General features: G+C 41.2%; 1 pseudogene; it reads right to left on the reverse strand.

Annotated features, from left to right (window-relative positions):
* Nucleotides 1-259: 259 nt before the first annotated feature.
* The window catches only part of LOC121850037, a 74,501-nt pseudogene continuing 59,098 nt past the window's right edge, over nucleotides 260-15,662 (reverse strand).

Below are 15,662 nucleotides of genomic sequence, written 5' to 3' on the forward strand. Positions count from 1 at the left end.
TTCTCTGGAACTCCATTTTTGCCGCATCCTTTCCAATGCTTCCTTCAAGATTCATCTTAAGATCTTCCTCTTTGACTGCACCTTTGATCATCTCCCCCCTACCCACCCCCTTGGCCCCCATCCCTCCCAAATCCCAAACCCAGCTCGGGTGCAAATCGTCGACTGTCCAGCACCTTGGGATGTCCTCCCAAAAAGGAAAGGTGTTATATAAATGCAATTTTTTGTTGTAGAGGCTTTTGAACATTTAAATTTCACCCCATTAATAGCAAAGGACAGTGGCCTGAGACTGGAGCTTAAACTGCACGATGAAGCCAATGTCATGGAGAGTCAGTGTTGCCAAGGACCAGCTAATAGGACTGCGGACTGCAGTTACCAAACAGCAAGAATAAAGCATATTAAATTGCTTCATCCAGACAGTTAAAGCACTTGTTCCTAAATAGCCCCTCCTGCTACTCCTACTGTCATTCCAGGATATGCATCCTTTTCATGGATATATACTGTCATTAGAAAATGTCAGATAAGCTTGTAGCGGGTTTAGTCCTATGAAATCTGAGGGAAATTAATGTAGATTTATGGAAAAATTATAAGATGGTAAATTCAATTGACTGTGAAGGAAGTCAAATTATAAAAGAAGAGATTATCTCTGAATAGAACAGCCTCTGTGTGACTCTTCCGCCTGTTTTCCAGACAGCAGGGAGTGCCGAGAGTGGATTTCAGAGGCCAGGAGTGAAGAGGGAAAAATCCTTTGAATAAAATGTCAAGCAAAATTCCTGCAGAGAAAAAAACAGGACTTCATCAGTGGGGAGTTAATAACCTTTGCATTAGAAAAGCGCTGAAATGCATTTGCATCTTAGATATATTTCAATTGCAGTGCCCATTAGTTCACCAAAAGCGTAATGCTCGCCAGCTAATAAGCTTCCTCGCAGTGAGAATGTTTGTTTAAGGAGAGTATTTGTGCACACACGGATTCATTCTCTCTATGTTCTGTGCCATTTGCTTAGAATTGGATTCTGCCTCCTTCCACAGAGGCACAGATGCTTTTTGTCTATTACCGGCATTTCAAAATGTTCATTCAGATTCAGAATTTTACTGAAAATGATGCTCAAATAAGCCAAATTCTCTAAATGAACTCAAAAAGCATTTGGTGGCAAGATTGGCCATCTCTTATCCAGCGGGTTGTGTAGCTGATGTGCAAAATCGAGATACGATAGATTGTGTCAGTTATGCCCTGAAGGTCGTCCTGATTTGCAGAGGTCACACAGTGTTGTAAAGCTGAACCACTTGTCAGAGACTTTCTAATGGAATGTTTTATATCACCAAAATGTCTTGCAGAATATCTACCATATTCAAGGTGCACAGAAACATGGCAAATTATATCCGAAATTCAGAGGATGAAAACAGATCAAACAAATGCTGCGGTTATACATTTCTACAGGTTGATCAAACAAGATCTATCCGTTCTGACTGTCAGTTTGTAGGTTATTTCTTTGTACACTAGGAAATGTATTTCTTTTCAATGTGTCAAATATCCAGCATGATAATGATCATTAAATTACTGACAGTCCAGTGCAGCACTGGGGGGAGTGCTATATTATTGGAAGTGTCACCCTTCAGATGAGACATTAAACCGCAGCCCTGTCTGTCTGTTTAAGTGGGCACATAAAATTCCATGTGACAATTAGAAAAGAGAAAGAGGAGTTTCTCTCGATTTTCTGGCAAGCATAAATATGATCATTCACTTCATGACTGTTTGTAAGGCATTGCTGTACACAACTTGGCTCCTGCATTCTCCTACAAAATACACAGTCACTGCACTTTACAGTAAAATCCTGTGTCGTGCTTTGTCCATGTAATAAGGTATTATATTAAATGCATATGTGCAGAATGATTTTAATAAACTGTGACCCTATTGGTGAAATCAGAGTTCTCCTGCCTGGTTTTAACAGTCATCAAGTGCTTTGTGTGTGTGTGTGTGTGGATATCTGGATACACCTTTGCCTGCCGCAGCTACTCACAATATACATCCCTCACCTTGGCACAGAACTCATTCTTCTGTGGAATATTTAATAAACTTTATCTGTCCTTAGAGTCATTAATCTCATTCCAAGATTTTTATTCATTTAGGATGATGGTCTTTTAGCAGTGCTTCTGTGCGTCCCTCAATGTGGCAGTCTCAATACCACGGAGTCAGCACAAAACAGTAGCTATAACTGCCTTTGCAGTGCTTAATATGCTGCTCACTTCTAGGTATACCTGAACCCTTCCCTCTCCCAACCGGCAGCAATGCAGTAAAATCAATCATTTTCCTGTTTTCAATGCACAATGAATGGCCTTTTGAGGGTTGTACATAAAGCACAGCATTTTACTTTGGTTCAACTCTACAGATGCTGTTAATGCCCCTGGTGCAAAGAGGGCTTAGGAACTAGCAACTATAGCAATGGTTTGCTTACTGTAAGGAACACAGTTGCATTCCAAAGCAAATCCGAACTAGCCCAAGCAGCTTTTTGTTCAACTAGAAATTTCATCCAATCATTTCTCCCTCCTTGGGCAAGTTGAATTTTATCTTAAAAGGCCACTGTCATTATGAAAAACATTTCCCCTTAATTGGAAATAAAATCACCTCTGATCAAAGGTAGTGGGCGGCTTGGGCTGAAGGGGGCTCAGCTGCCTCAAATCCATCTACAGTCATCTCTTTAAGGGGACCTGGGAGGGAAAAAGCCCTGAGCCCCGAGGAGGACCACAGATAGTCCTCCGATTAGCACCAACCCATGGCACCTGTGGGCCCCACTTTGCTCCTCTCCCAACTCATCAGTGGCACAAGTCCACTTTACAGTCCCGCAGGCTACTGGTTGGGGCATCCTTGCCTCTGGTTTGCTGATGGACCTGTCAGTCAAAATGCTTTTAGACGTCTCAAGGATGTGATGAGGCGCTATATCAAATGCAAGGATGATTATAAGCAGTAGTCAAGCCAACAGTGGAGTTCTGTAGTTTAGTGGTTAGAGCACTCGCTTTGCAAGTGAGAGACCTGAGTTCAATTCCAGGCAGAGGGTGAAACCTTGGGCAAGTTTCCTTACTCCACACGCCTATTAATAATCCCTCCAAAACCAAAAACAATAATAAATTGGTCATTTTCAATCCACGACTGTTTGTGGGACATTGCTGTGTGCAATTGGCTGCCGCGTTCGCCCACAAATATGCAGTCAATTCACTTTACAGTATAGTCTGTGAAGCGCTTTAGGACGTCCTCCCGACGTGAAAAGTGCTATATCAAATGCAAGGATTATTATTATTATTATTATTATTAACAGCTCTCCTGTCTTAAAAGGGACCGACCCTTTCATACTGATTTCATTGGCATAATTATGATACCATTTGTATTACAACAATAATGCTGTACAAACCCTAGATTGTGAAGTGAGGCTTAAAGGAATTAGGGATTATGCTGTTTTTCATTATAAACACAAATAGGAATAAGGTGCTGTTTTAAAATGGTTGCACTGTGTTACTAACTGTATCGTCTGACAATTGTGATCCAATTATTATGTGTTTACTTAATTAGGTCCCAGTCAATCAAATTGGATTCTGTGTAATATTCTCCCTTGAATTTGTCGAAATGCTCTTTTCAATGTGTCAGTTATTTGTTTCTGAGGCTCAGGGCGCTCAAACAAGTTGCTTTGTATTCTTAAGGAATAAATTGAATTTAGTATGGTGCTGTACTGTTCGATTAATTACCATATTCTTATCTTCACACATTATCATCAGACATACTAAGTTAAGCACATCAAATGTCCTATTGTTCGGAGAGGGAAGAGGTGCAGAAAAGATGGATTATGTTATATTCTTTTGAAATGTACGTTATGAAACAAGCAAAAATAAAGACATGAAAAGATTCTGTACCACATAATATAAAAGGCTTCTGATTAGAGAGGCACGAGCGCGATGTCTGATCCATTTTCTTCAACCGATAAAAGATAATTCTCTTAAAATAACACTTGCCTGTGTCTCCAACACATTACAGGTTAAACAATGGCGATGTGAAGGTTTATGAATATAGTACAGTTTTCTACATGACCTTCGCGAATAATAATCTTTCACTTCGGGAGAATATCTCAAAACACTTCACAGGATTTTATTGTAAAGTGCAGTGACTGTGTAGTTTGTAGGCAAACTCGGCATACTGCAATGTCCCACAAACAGTCATGAAATGAATGACCGATTTTACAGTGTTGATTTATTTTGAGGGATTGTTTGCCATGACAACGGAAGAAGCTTTTTTCTTTAGGATAATGCCATGGGATTTTTAACGTGCAGCTAAATAGACAGATAGGTCCTTGGTTTAATGTCTCATCCCAAGGAAAGCACCTCCAACAATGTAGCATTTCCCCAGCCTAGATTGTGAGTTCAAAGTTCTGATGTGTGTATGTGTGTGAACCCACAACCTTCTGACTCAGCGTGAAAGTGCTACCAACTGAGCCAGACTGAAATTAGGAAGTATTTTTAATGGAGTAAATAGGTGGAGTCGAGTCTGTGATAGCATACGTTGTAAATGGTTTGTGGCAGGAGTACATTGATGTCTTTTCTCAATCAATGCACTTGGGTTGTTTGTTCTCTTGTTGTGTTCTCTCTGTTCCTTGGTCTATGAGTTAAGAAATTTCAGTCAGATCTTTTCCAGCTGAAGTTTAGAAATTTGTAATGTTTTAATTAGGAATTATACAACAACAACATTAACAACAACAAATTATACTTGGATAGCACCCTTCACGTAAGAAAGACGTGCCAGAGTGCTGGACAATCAGCGGTTTTGGACCCGAGCTGGAAGTTAGGGTCAGGAGGGGAGGAGGGCAGGGGGTGGGAGGGTAGCTGAAGGCACGGTCAAAGAGGAAGTTCTTTAGATGTGACTTGAAGGAGACACGAGTGGGGGTGAGAAGGAGAGATTATGGGATAGAGTTCCATAATGTGAAGGCAGAGATGCTACCCAAAGGCCAATGGTGGGGCGGGAAATGCAGGGGACATGGAGCAGGCCAGTGTCTGCTGAGCGGAGTGAGTGGACAGGTTGATATGGGGTTAGGAGGTTGCTGGGGTATGGGGGAGCAAGACCATGGCGGGCTTTGAAGGTAAGGACGAGGGTTTTGAACTTGATTCTCTGAGGGATGGGGAGCCAGTGAAGCTGGGCAAGGATGGGGTGATTAGTTCACGGAGCCTGATTAAGGAGAGGATATTAGCTGCAGAGTTCTGAATAAACTGCAGCTTGTGGAGGGAAGAGTTGGGAAATCCAATGAGCAGGCAGTTGGCGTAGTCAAGCCAGGATGCGACAAAGCATGGATCAGGGTCTCGGGGGCCTGCGGTGAAAGACAGTGGCGGAGATGGGCAATGTTGTGGACGTGGGAAAAGGCGGAACGGTCACAACCTGAATGTGGGGTTTGAAGGATAGCTGAGGGTCGAACAGGATACTGAGGTTTCATATTGGCTCAGTGATGTGTAGAGTGCAACCATGAATAATGATACTGTCAGCCCTGAGGGAGGAGACGCTGGTGGGAATCAAGCAGGAGGGCCTCTGTCTTGCCAACGTTCAGCTGGAGGAAGTTGGCTCTCATCCAGGACTTGATTTCAGACAGACAATTAGCCAAGATAGCAGTGGTCCTGGAGTCGAGGGAGGAGGCGTCAAGATAGAGTTGGGTGTCATCCACATACATGTGGAAATTGACCCCATACCTACAGATGATATCATCTTTATAAGTCATCTTGTAAAGATGAAAGAGACTATGAATACAGGAAACTGATTTAGTATGCCCCAAGGCCTCTCTGTTTCTGGCTTGGTCTCCTCTTGCTGAATGTGGTTGACCTCTGTTAACCCCACCGATGTGGCCATTATTGGTACATGAGCTTCCCAGTGAGTGCCAACAGGACACTTAACTGTAGAGGGGGGAATCACAGCTGATCCTGACCGCTCCCCTTCTGGCTATCCCACACTTGCACATGCAGTAGAGGGTGTTGTTGAGGAACCAGGAGCAGTGAACATTGGCTGTTTTTCACCTCCTTAACTCTAGGAAGGCTGGGGCCATCTCAGGATTCAACCAGCAAGCTTCTGGTTAATAAGTTGCAGATATATCCACTCCACTGTTAGAAGCTGCTCGGATGCATGTAATACTTTCTTGCATATTTCTAAACGTATAGCTGCCCCATGGTAGATCCTTTGTGTTTCTGTTGATAATATAATATCAACAATATAGTCTCTGTGTGTCAGATCTGGTTATAATATGAAATGCTTCCCAAGGAATCTGTTATAATGAGTGTCAATCTTATGTTCCTATAGAGTTTCCTTGTCACTATATTTGAAGTTTACGCTATCTCATGTGTTTCAGAAAGCTGTCAAACATCCTGTTCGCTTTAAATAAATAATTTGACCGAATTCAGCCAATGTAACATAGCGCAAAATCATTTAAGCAAACAAAAGTGGGAGAAATAATCCAATCAAGTCTTCAGTCAAATTACTTAAGATATGCATGATACCCGTGACATGTTTACTTCATTGGGAGAAGATAATCAATGTTTAAGGTTGTTTAAATGGTCTAATAAACCACATTACCTTAACATTCACTGCCTCAGTGGCAGAAATTGTACTGATAATTAACCTCTTTTGATTATTTCCAATGAAATGCCATTGGGTGCATCTGAAAACAATGCACCATAGGGATAAAAGCGAAAAACCTATTAACATGCATAAATAATCACATTTCCTGCACTCTGCTTTCCACATAGAAAGAACTGATTGAATATAAAAGACTCTCACTAACCCTAAATCACTGACTTTCAAATGTTGCTTTGAAGCCACAGCATCCTCTATAAATTTATAATTTATATTTTGAGCATGAAATATTTTTCCCCAAATCTGCAATTTCACTTCACCCTAATTTTACAGATCACTTGAAATTTGTGTAAACAGGAGTGACAGTAACATTAGGGGAACATATTGCTGAAACAGGAAATTAGTTATTTTGCAATCGGGTACTCTTGGGAATTGTCACAACTGCTTTATGTTTACAGTGATCGGCACCATGAGACAAACTTCTTAACTGAAGCATTTCCAGGTCAGAGAATTGTGTTACAAGAAAGCTGAACACTTTCCATCAGTAACAGACGCTCAAACTGTTAAATCATTGAACAGTGTTACTTCAGCCATGAAGGAAGAATCTGCAATTCTGAAATCATTTAGGCACATATTTGTGACTTGGACACAACATTTATTGGGGTGTACGTTGTAGCCCATGTATTTAGTTAGGACATCCACTCCGATGTAATCTGCATCTGGGTTGGTGTGACCTACTTCTGGTTTCCAGATGGACTTGCTATCTGCAATTCATAGTCGTTATTTATGACTCCTGTTTGGAATTATTGCAATTTAGACCCATTTTCTTATAATTTGTCCACACTATTTTGTTAATCTAAGATTGGCTCAGTTAGAAGGTTGTGGTTTCAAGTCACATGGTTGAGATTAGGTTGACACTCATGGTTGACAATGCAGTGCTGGTGGGTGGGCTTCATTGTTGGAGGTGCTGTCCTTTATGAGATTGAATTGACATCTTGTCTGCCTGTCCAGGTGAATGTTAAAGATCCATGGCACTACTCAAAAAGAGAAGGGAGTTTACAAGTTGACCAAAAAAAGTGGTCAAAAGCAGTCAATAGTTATCACTAGCCTTAGGGTGGGAGAGGATATGAGCGGATTCACCCCTCAGGGCTCAGCTGTGACCCGTTCTACAGTTAGGTGTCCTGTTGAGCCACTGACAAGGCTCACGCTCAATCCTGAGTCCAGTGGAACTGTTAACTGGTTTTAATCGATAATTTTAGTTGATGTGATAATTATCACCGGTAATCATATCGTATTCTACAGTTGTGAGTCCCTTAAGCCATTTAGACAAACTGGGTCAGACTGAGCCCACATCTATTGTTAGCCAGTTCTGCTATTGAACTGATATAATTATCAGTTCAATGTGGGGCATGGAATCACATAGTTTAAACTTCTGCTAGTCATTGATTTAATAAGCATGGAATGCAGTTGTCACAAGCAACCAGTCCATACAGAGTACGTCTGACAGGGATTGACTTCCTCTTGTATAGCTACACTACTTCCATGTACAGGTGCTTCACATGTAAAATCTAAATGAACTGAGCATTGGGGGAACAATATTCTACTTGAATAAAATGTCATTGTCAGTCAGTGCTTCGCTCAACATTGATATTTGGGAGTATGCGGATTTCATTATCCAGCCGTCCTATGCTACTGTACACCAATTTTAGATGCCGGAGTGCTTCTGTGACTCCCCTCTAATTGAGATTTTTCATATTCATCGCTTTCTGTATGACAGCAATTCGAAATGAAAAAGAAAGAAAGCTATGGCAAATTAAGCTTAAATATCTAATTTTTCTTAAGTGGCAGACACTTAGGAAAAGCTCATGAATACGATTTGCATGAAATCTTCCCTGAAATAATCCTTCAAATATCTTGTTTTTTGGTCAGCTAGGAGTCTGACATTTGTCATTGCTATATGTCAGCCAGGCTCAGTGGTAGCACTCTTACTTCTGAGTCAGCAGGTTATGAGTCAAAGCCCCACATTGGGACATGGAATCACATCGTCTAAGCTGACACTGCAATGCAGTGCTCGGGATGTGTTGCATTGTTAGAGATGCCATCCTTCGGATGAGACGTTAAACCGAGATCCGGTCTGCCTGTTCAGGTGGATGTTAAAGATACTTTGGCACTATTCGAAAAGAGAGAGTTTCTCCCAATGTCCCCCAAATAAAATTGCTCACTTGCTCCTTGGTTTTTGTGGGACATTGCTGTGCACAAATTGGTTGCCGTGTTTTGTCCATAAAATACACAGTCAATTCTCTTTACAGGATAGCACTTTGAGACGTCTCGACAACGTGTAAGGCACTATATCAAGTGCAAGGATTATTATTAATATTAAGAGTATCCAACTCAGACAGAGTTTTCCATGGATGTGAAACTTCCCTATGTCTGAAATGGAAGCTTCTCTCTGCTTGGCCAGCCGAGACAATCCTATCTGTTAGTGCCTTGTCTTGCAGGGTTAACAGGAGCTGAGCGGGAAGAATCCCTGCTCCTAGTTATCTCAGTCCTTGAATGTATCCACTATTATTACCATTGCCTTTTCCACCAAGGTACTAGAAGATATCCCAGAGATTCATTCAAATATGTCGAGATTTTATTTAGCTCCCAAAGTAGGAAGAAAGTTCAGTTTTGAAGTTTGTTCTTTCAATGAACAGTGCAACAACAACAACAATAACTTGCATTTATATATCGCCCCTCATGTATGGTAGCATCCCAGATTGCTTCACAGTGGCGGAGCACGACACCGAGCCAGGGAAACTTTACCGTAGGCATGGTTGAAGAGGAAAGTCTTCAGGCGTGATCTGAAGATGTGGAAGCGAGAGACAAAGTGGAGGGATAGAGGTAGATTGTTCCAGAGTTTCGGGGCGTAGTGGCTGAAAGTGTGGCCACTGATGGTGGAACAGAGGGCATGAGGGACATACAGTAGGCTGGAGTCAGTTGAGCGGAGGCAGCGGCTAATGGGTTGGGGAGTAATAGATTGTTCTTATTGCTGTTCAAAAAATGTGTTATTCAACTATCTTCTTCAATTCTGTGTCTTGAGGGACCAGATTTGTTGTCTCCAATTGAGCTGTCTCAGCTAAGTAAGCATTGATGTACCCAAATTGATGGACGGATCAAAAGCAAAGTAAAGCTCCCACTCCCACATCTTACAACTTCAGCCTCAGAAATGCATCAGAGACCTTCAGCAATAAATCAATCAATCAGAGTTAGTTGCAAATGAAAGTACCAAGTCTTCTGTATCCCCTAGAGTTCAGCAGTGTGTTTGGCAGCCATCCCCAGTGCTCCTAATGTGAGGATAGGGGAGCAGATCGTATGACACACATGTTTTCATAATATATAAGGGGCAAATGAAGGGTCACTTCAAAATAAATGCTTTCAGCATTACTATTTGCCACACATCGATTTTACTTATCATAATAAACAATAAATATCTTGAATTTGATGCAGCACCTTTCACATTGGGAGGTTGTCTCAAAGCGCTTCACAGGATATACTGTAAAGTGGAGAGATTGTGTGTTTTGTTGACAACTTTATTGATAAAACATTACTTTTAACATTCCTGTTATAAGAAACATTGGGGTAAAAGTTTCAGTAGTTTTAAGGCATTGCTTGTGTGAAATAAGGAAAATTTGAGCACCACAAGTAGTTGGCACACTGCTCTCTGGGTAAGTGGAATTGTTCTGCTGAAGCCACACCATTTGTTTTAGAATCTGATGATTTTTTAAGTATAATCTGCGGGGGGACTTTGACTTTTTGTCATTAAGCACATATTTTCTGAGCTAGATTAACAAAAGAGAGAAGCCATGCCCACTCTGCTGCGCTCATCCTACCTGTTAGTGCCTTGTCTTGCAGGGTTAACAGGAGCTGAGCAGGAAGAATCCCTGCTCCTAGTTATCTCAGTGCTTGAATGTATCATTATTATTACCGTTGCTTTACCGCCAAGGTACTAGAAGATATCCCAGAGACTTCATTCAAATATATCAAGATTTTATTTAGCTCCTAAAGTAAGAAGAAAGTTTAGTTTTGAAGTTTGTTCTTTCAATGAACAGTGCAACAACAACAATAACTTGCATTTATATATCACATATATTTATAACTTTAAAGAGGAACAGGTTGCCAGGATGGGTAGTTGAGGCTTGGCTACTGGAGGCATTTTAAAAGCAGCTTGATGCTGTGATGGTCGGGCAATAGGGTGGGTACTCTGGAAGGATAGGATCAGATGGGTCATAGGATCTTATTCATCAAAAATGATGGTTCCAAGGTTTGTCAAGGGCCTAAAAAAAATCATTGGATTGGGAAACAAAATGTCGTTGTGCGATTTGGAAGAGAATGATTCCACTTACCTGGTACTCTATCTACTAGTAGTTATCAAATGTTAACACAAGGAATGCTTCTAAATGACCACAAATTGTACATGGTGATCAGTTATTTTCTAAACAGACTTGATTTAATTGCTACTTCAACCAATAGCTGTCACTATGTTGACTGTCATTGTAATAGTGATTGGCATTATTTTCCTTACCGGGGTATTGTCTTCAAAGCTGCACTTTCTTGCAGACAGCTGTCTTTGTGTATTCTGTACTGGGAAAAGTAATAGAGACTGCTGCTTATAGTAATCTATAAAAAAAAGTTCTATGAAACCGCATTATGCAATATTATTGATGATTAGATGAGTCATGGACATTCACATGAATTTCTCTTTCCTACAAACAACATCTTATGTTTCCAGTATTTGGCTGCAGGCTCCACTATACAGCACTTTGAAATACAACTGCAGTACCTGGAAATAATGATTTATCACAATTGCATCTTCTCCCTCCCTGCAACTTGGTCATTTTTCAAAACTTTCAGTACATGAGAGTAAGCAGGAAACCAGCCTGTTAAACGTAATATTTTCAGGGACTCTACTGCATATACTCAATCCCCTAATTTTGCATAGATACTTCCAGAAGTTTGAAATACCTCAAGTTCTCAGCCTTAACACCATTGTCTTAAAATTTAAGGTTGTGCAGAATTTGGCAATATTCTTAAATTCAGTCTTAATTCGGAAACCAATTTGCTGCAGTAAAAGCAAACCTGTGGAAAACCGAAATCCAAATTAAAACTGAATTCATGAGTTTTCCACATTTTGGTAAAATCTTTAATTTTAACACAATGTACTTGGGCTGATACCATGAGAAAACATTGGGGTCTTAATTCTTAGTAATAATAATATTTATTATCACATCAGGTGAATATTAAAAACGGTTTCACAGAACATATTGTATCGTGGAGTGACTGTGTGTTTTGTAACCTTGAAGGAGGCAAGGGAGAGGGTGAGGCAGGCAGAGGGGCTTAGGAATGAAGTTCCAGAGAGGGGAGGCAGAAAGGCTGAAAGACCGACTGCCGATAATGGAGCAGACCAGCCAAACCAGTGCCTTCGTTCACACTCATGGACTTCTACACAGAATTAAACACATTACATTCTAATCTTTTTTTCTCTCTAGCCCAAGGTCACTGTTATGTTTTGTACAGCCTCCATTGTCACCTTGCTTCAGACTTGCTAACTCAATACAAACTTTGCATTAAACCTGTGACCTTCCCGGACTGTATGATTCAGTGTTACTCTTCACTGCAGATCCAGTCACTGAGTCACTGGATGCTTTGTTTACCATTCATCTTATACAAGTAACGCTAATCAATATTTTGGATTTGAAAATCAACCCATTCTACAAAAAATAGACTGCTACAAAAGGCAAATAGAAACATTGCTTGACCAGAAATATGACAGAAATTTGCAAAAATTGGGTTTCCACCAAAAGATATATTTGTCACTGTCAGAGGCTGGAGCAGAGATTGATAAACATCAAAGTTAACACTGGTATATGTGCTTTGTTTGGAGAGAAAAGAAACATGGTTCTGCCACTAGCAAAAACAAGATACAATAGAAGCCATGGAAACGTTGGAAGACGAATAGATCTTTAATGGTGGGTGCTAAAAATTAAAATGGACGTTGCCGCTTAAATAATTGTTTGCGTACATACTGAACAACAAAGAAATATTAAATGTGTAATGGCATGAATCATATTAAGGAGAAACTGGACACCGTTTTGAGGACCCATTTTGTGGGTTTGGTGAAAGGGCTCATTGCACTTTCTGAAACTTGCTAAAGTGAGTAAAAAGGCAGAGAGTGAAATGGCACATTGTTTCACACTCCAAACTTTGTTTGTTGACTTTTGGAGAAAGCAAATAGCACTTTTACAAATGCCTTAACAGAAACAACAACTTGCATTTGTATAGTGCACTTTACATAGGATTTTATTCAAGACAAATGGGAAATCTCCATGCAGAGGTGACATACATATATGAGTCTGAGTCTGGCTTGGATACTTAAATGGGTTTCCATATGTGTCAGGCACCCAGTAACAAAAAAAAGGCTAAGATTAGATGGAACGTTAGGCCTCTGGAGCTGGGCAAAACCAAAAGGTCATAATAATAATAATCCTTGCATTTGATATTGTGCTTTATCACATTTTCGTGACATCTCAAAGCGCTTCACAGAATATAGTGTAAAGTGAATTGACTGTATATTTTGTAGGCAAAGTGCCCAGAAATATAGAATGTGTATTATCGTGATGTCGCTATGTATGTTCAGCAACACAATCCTCTATTACATAGGAAATAGTTAGAGTTGGATTAGCAAGGGTAATTTACCTCTATTTAATGACATGCAGAGAAGGCAGCAAGGGTATGCTGAGTGATATTAATACCAGTCCACATATTCCAATATATGGTTTGTCCTGTAATGAGTAAGAAAGAACTATATCATTGTAGAGCTTTATCACATTCAAACATCTTCACAATTTGCTTCACAAATGCAACAACTGTTTTTGTAGACCAGTATAGTAGTCAATTGAATCAGCAAGGTCCCACAAATAGACTGTGATGTAAAAGACTAATTAAACTGGAGGATTTGGGGCCAGGAAACCGAGAGGAGCTCCCTTCTCTTACAAACAATTTCAGGGAATTTTTAATGTATACATGAAAAAACAACAAGATTATATTTGTATAGCGCCTTTCACGTCTGGAGGACGTCCCAAGGCCTGGACAGAGTCCAGCATTTCAGACCTGGCTGGGGGGGAGAAGGGAGGGGAGGGGAGGGGAAGGGGGGTGGCCGATGGTATGGTCGCAGAGGAGGGTCTTGAGACGGGACTTGAAGGAGGCTAAGGAGCGGGCAAGGAGGAGTGACTGGAGGATGGAATTCCAGAGGTTGAGGGCAGAATGGCTCAAGGCTCTTCCGTAATGGTGGTACTGGTGGGTCGGGGGACGTGGAGCAGGGGAAAGCAGGCGGGTTGGTAGGGGTTTAGGAGGTCGCAGAGGTAGGGTGGGGCGAGGCCATGGAGGGCTTTGTATGTGAGGACCAGGATCTTGAACTGGATCCTCTGAAGGATAGAGAGCCAATGGAGTCGGGCGAGAGTGGGGGTGATGGGGTCATGGAGTTTGGTGCGGGAAAGGACACGGCTGCAGAGTTCTGGATTATCTGCAGCCTGTGGAGGGAGGAGTTGGGAAGGCCGACAAGCAGGGTGTTTGCATAGTCGAGCCTAGAGGTGATGAAGGCATGAACAAGAGTTTCAGTGGCCTGAGGGGTGAGGTAGTGGCCGAGTCGGGCGATGTTACGGAGGTGAGGGAAGGCAGAGCGGGTCATGGCTTGAATGTGGGGGAGAAAAGACAGTTGAGAGTCAAACAAGACACCAGGTCCCTGACTGGCTGGTGAGTTGTAGTGTGCAACCATGGAGGTTGATGCTGCCAGAGCCTGAGGTGCTGAGGCGCTGGCATGAGCCAATCAGGAGGGCCTCAGTCTTGTTCACATTCAACTGTAGGAAATTTGCCCTCATCCAGGACTTGATGTCCGACAGACAGTCTGTCAGGACAGCAGTGGTCCTGGAGTTGAGGGTGGAGGCAGAAAGATAGAGTTGGGTGTCATTCGCATACATATGGATACATGTAAAAAACAAGCTCCAAATGAGGCCTAGATTATGAGCTCAAGCCCTGATATAATAATAATACTTGCAGTTGATACAGCGCCTTATCACATCTTCGAGACGTCTCAAAACGCTTCACAGAATATACCGTAAAGTGAATTGACTATATTTTGTGGGTAAAACATGGCAGTCGTTGCACACAGCCTCAGTTTCCCACAAACATTGATGGATTGAGTGACCGCATTTTTTTTCTTTTTTTTTAAGGGATTATTACTCCCGGAAAAGCATACATTTAAAAATGAAAATCATAAATAAAGCCAGAGTTTGTTTTAAACAAAAGAAATATTCAATTCTCTGCCACAGAGTCCTTCAGTTTGTTTTAGGTCAATTAGGGGATTTAGGTAAATTAGGAAACTTTAAATATTTGTAAAAGAAAAACATTAAACGTTATTGGGGGAGTGACCAGAAGAGTGCCTGAATTAATGGAGAGAAAGACCAGTGCAGACATGATTTCCTAAATAAGGAGAAGAAGGGAATGCAAATCCCTGATATATGAGGCTTGAATTATTATCAGGGAACTAAAAGTGCTATTTTAGCCTATCCTTAGAATACTTGATGGTGAATCCCTTCCTCCAGAGCCTCTAGGCATGTGGTAATGATAGTGAAGTGCCATCTGTGACAACTGTGCCTGATGTACCTCTTTGACATCTGTAGCAGACTTTGCCGCTTGTACAGAACCATTCAGAGGTGCCCCTGTGGAGGATCAGCCATAAGTGTGAAGCCTCCTGTCTCTTCACAGCCCGGTATTGTCACAATTGTGTTTTCAAATTAAAATTTATTTTTGAATATATCCGTTTTCTGCTATGCTTTTTGAGTTTGAGTACAGAAATACATTTTGTAGTGTCAAATATAACGTGTTCTGAATAAGTCTGGCAAGCAGAAAACCTAAAGTGGGATGGGACCCAATGAGATTGCATGAGAAGGCCAAATATCGCTTTCCAAAGCACCCAAGAACTATGCTGTTGCCTCAACTTGAGGAAAAGTGACTGTAAACTACAAAATACACTGTCACT

Source organism: Callorhinchus milii, unplaced genomic scaffold (genome assembly GCF_018977255.1).
Source record: "Callorhinchus milii isolate IMCB2004 unplaced genomic scaffold, IMCB_Cmil_1.0 Scaffold1, whole genome shotgun sequence".
In the NCBI taxonomy this organism is placed as follows: Eukaryota; Metazoa; Chordata; class Chondrichthyes; order Chimaeriformes; family Callorhinchidae; genus Callorhinchus; species Callorhinchus milii.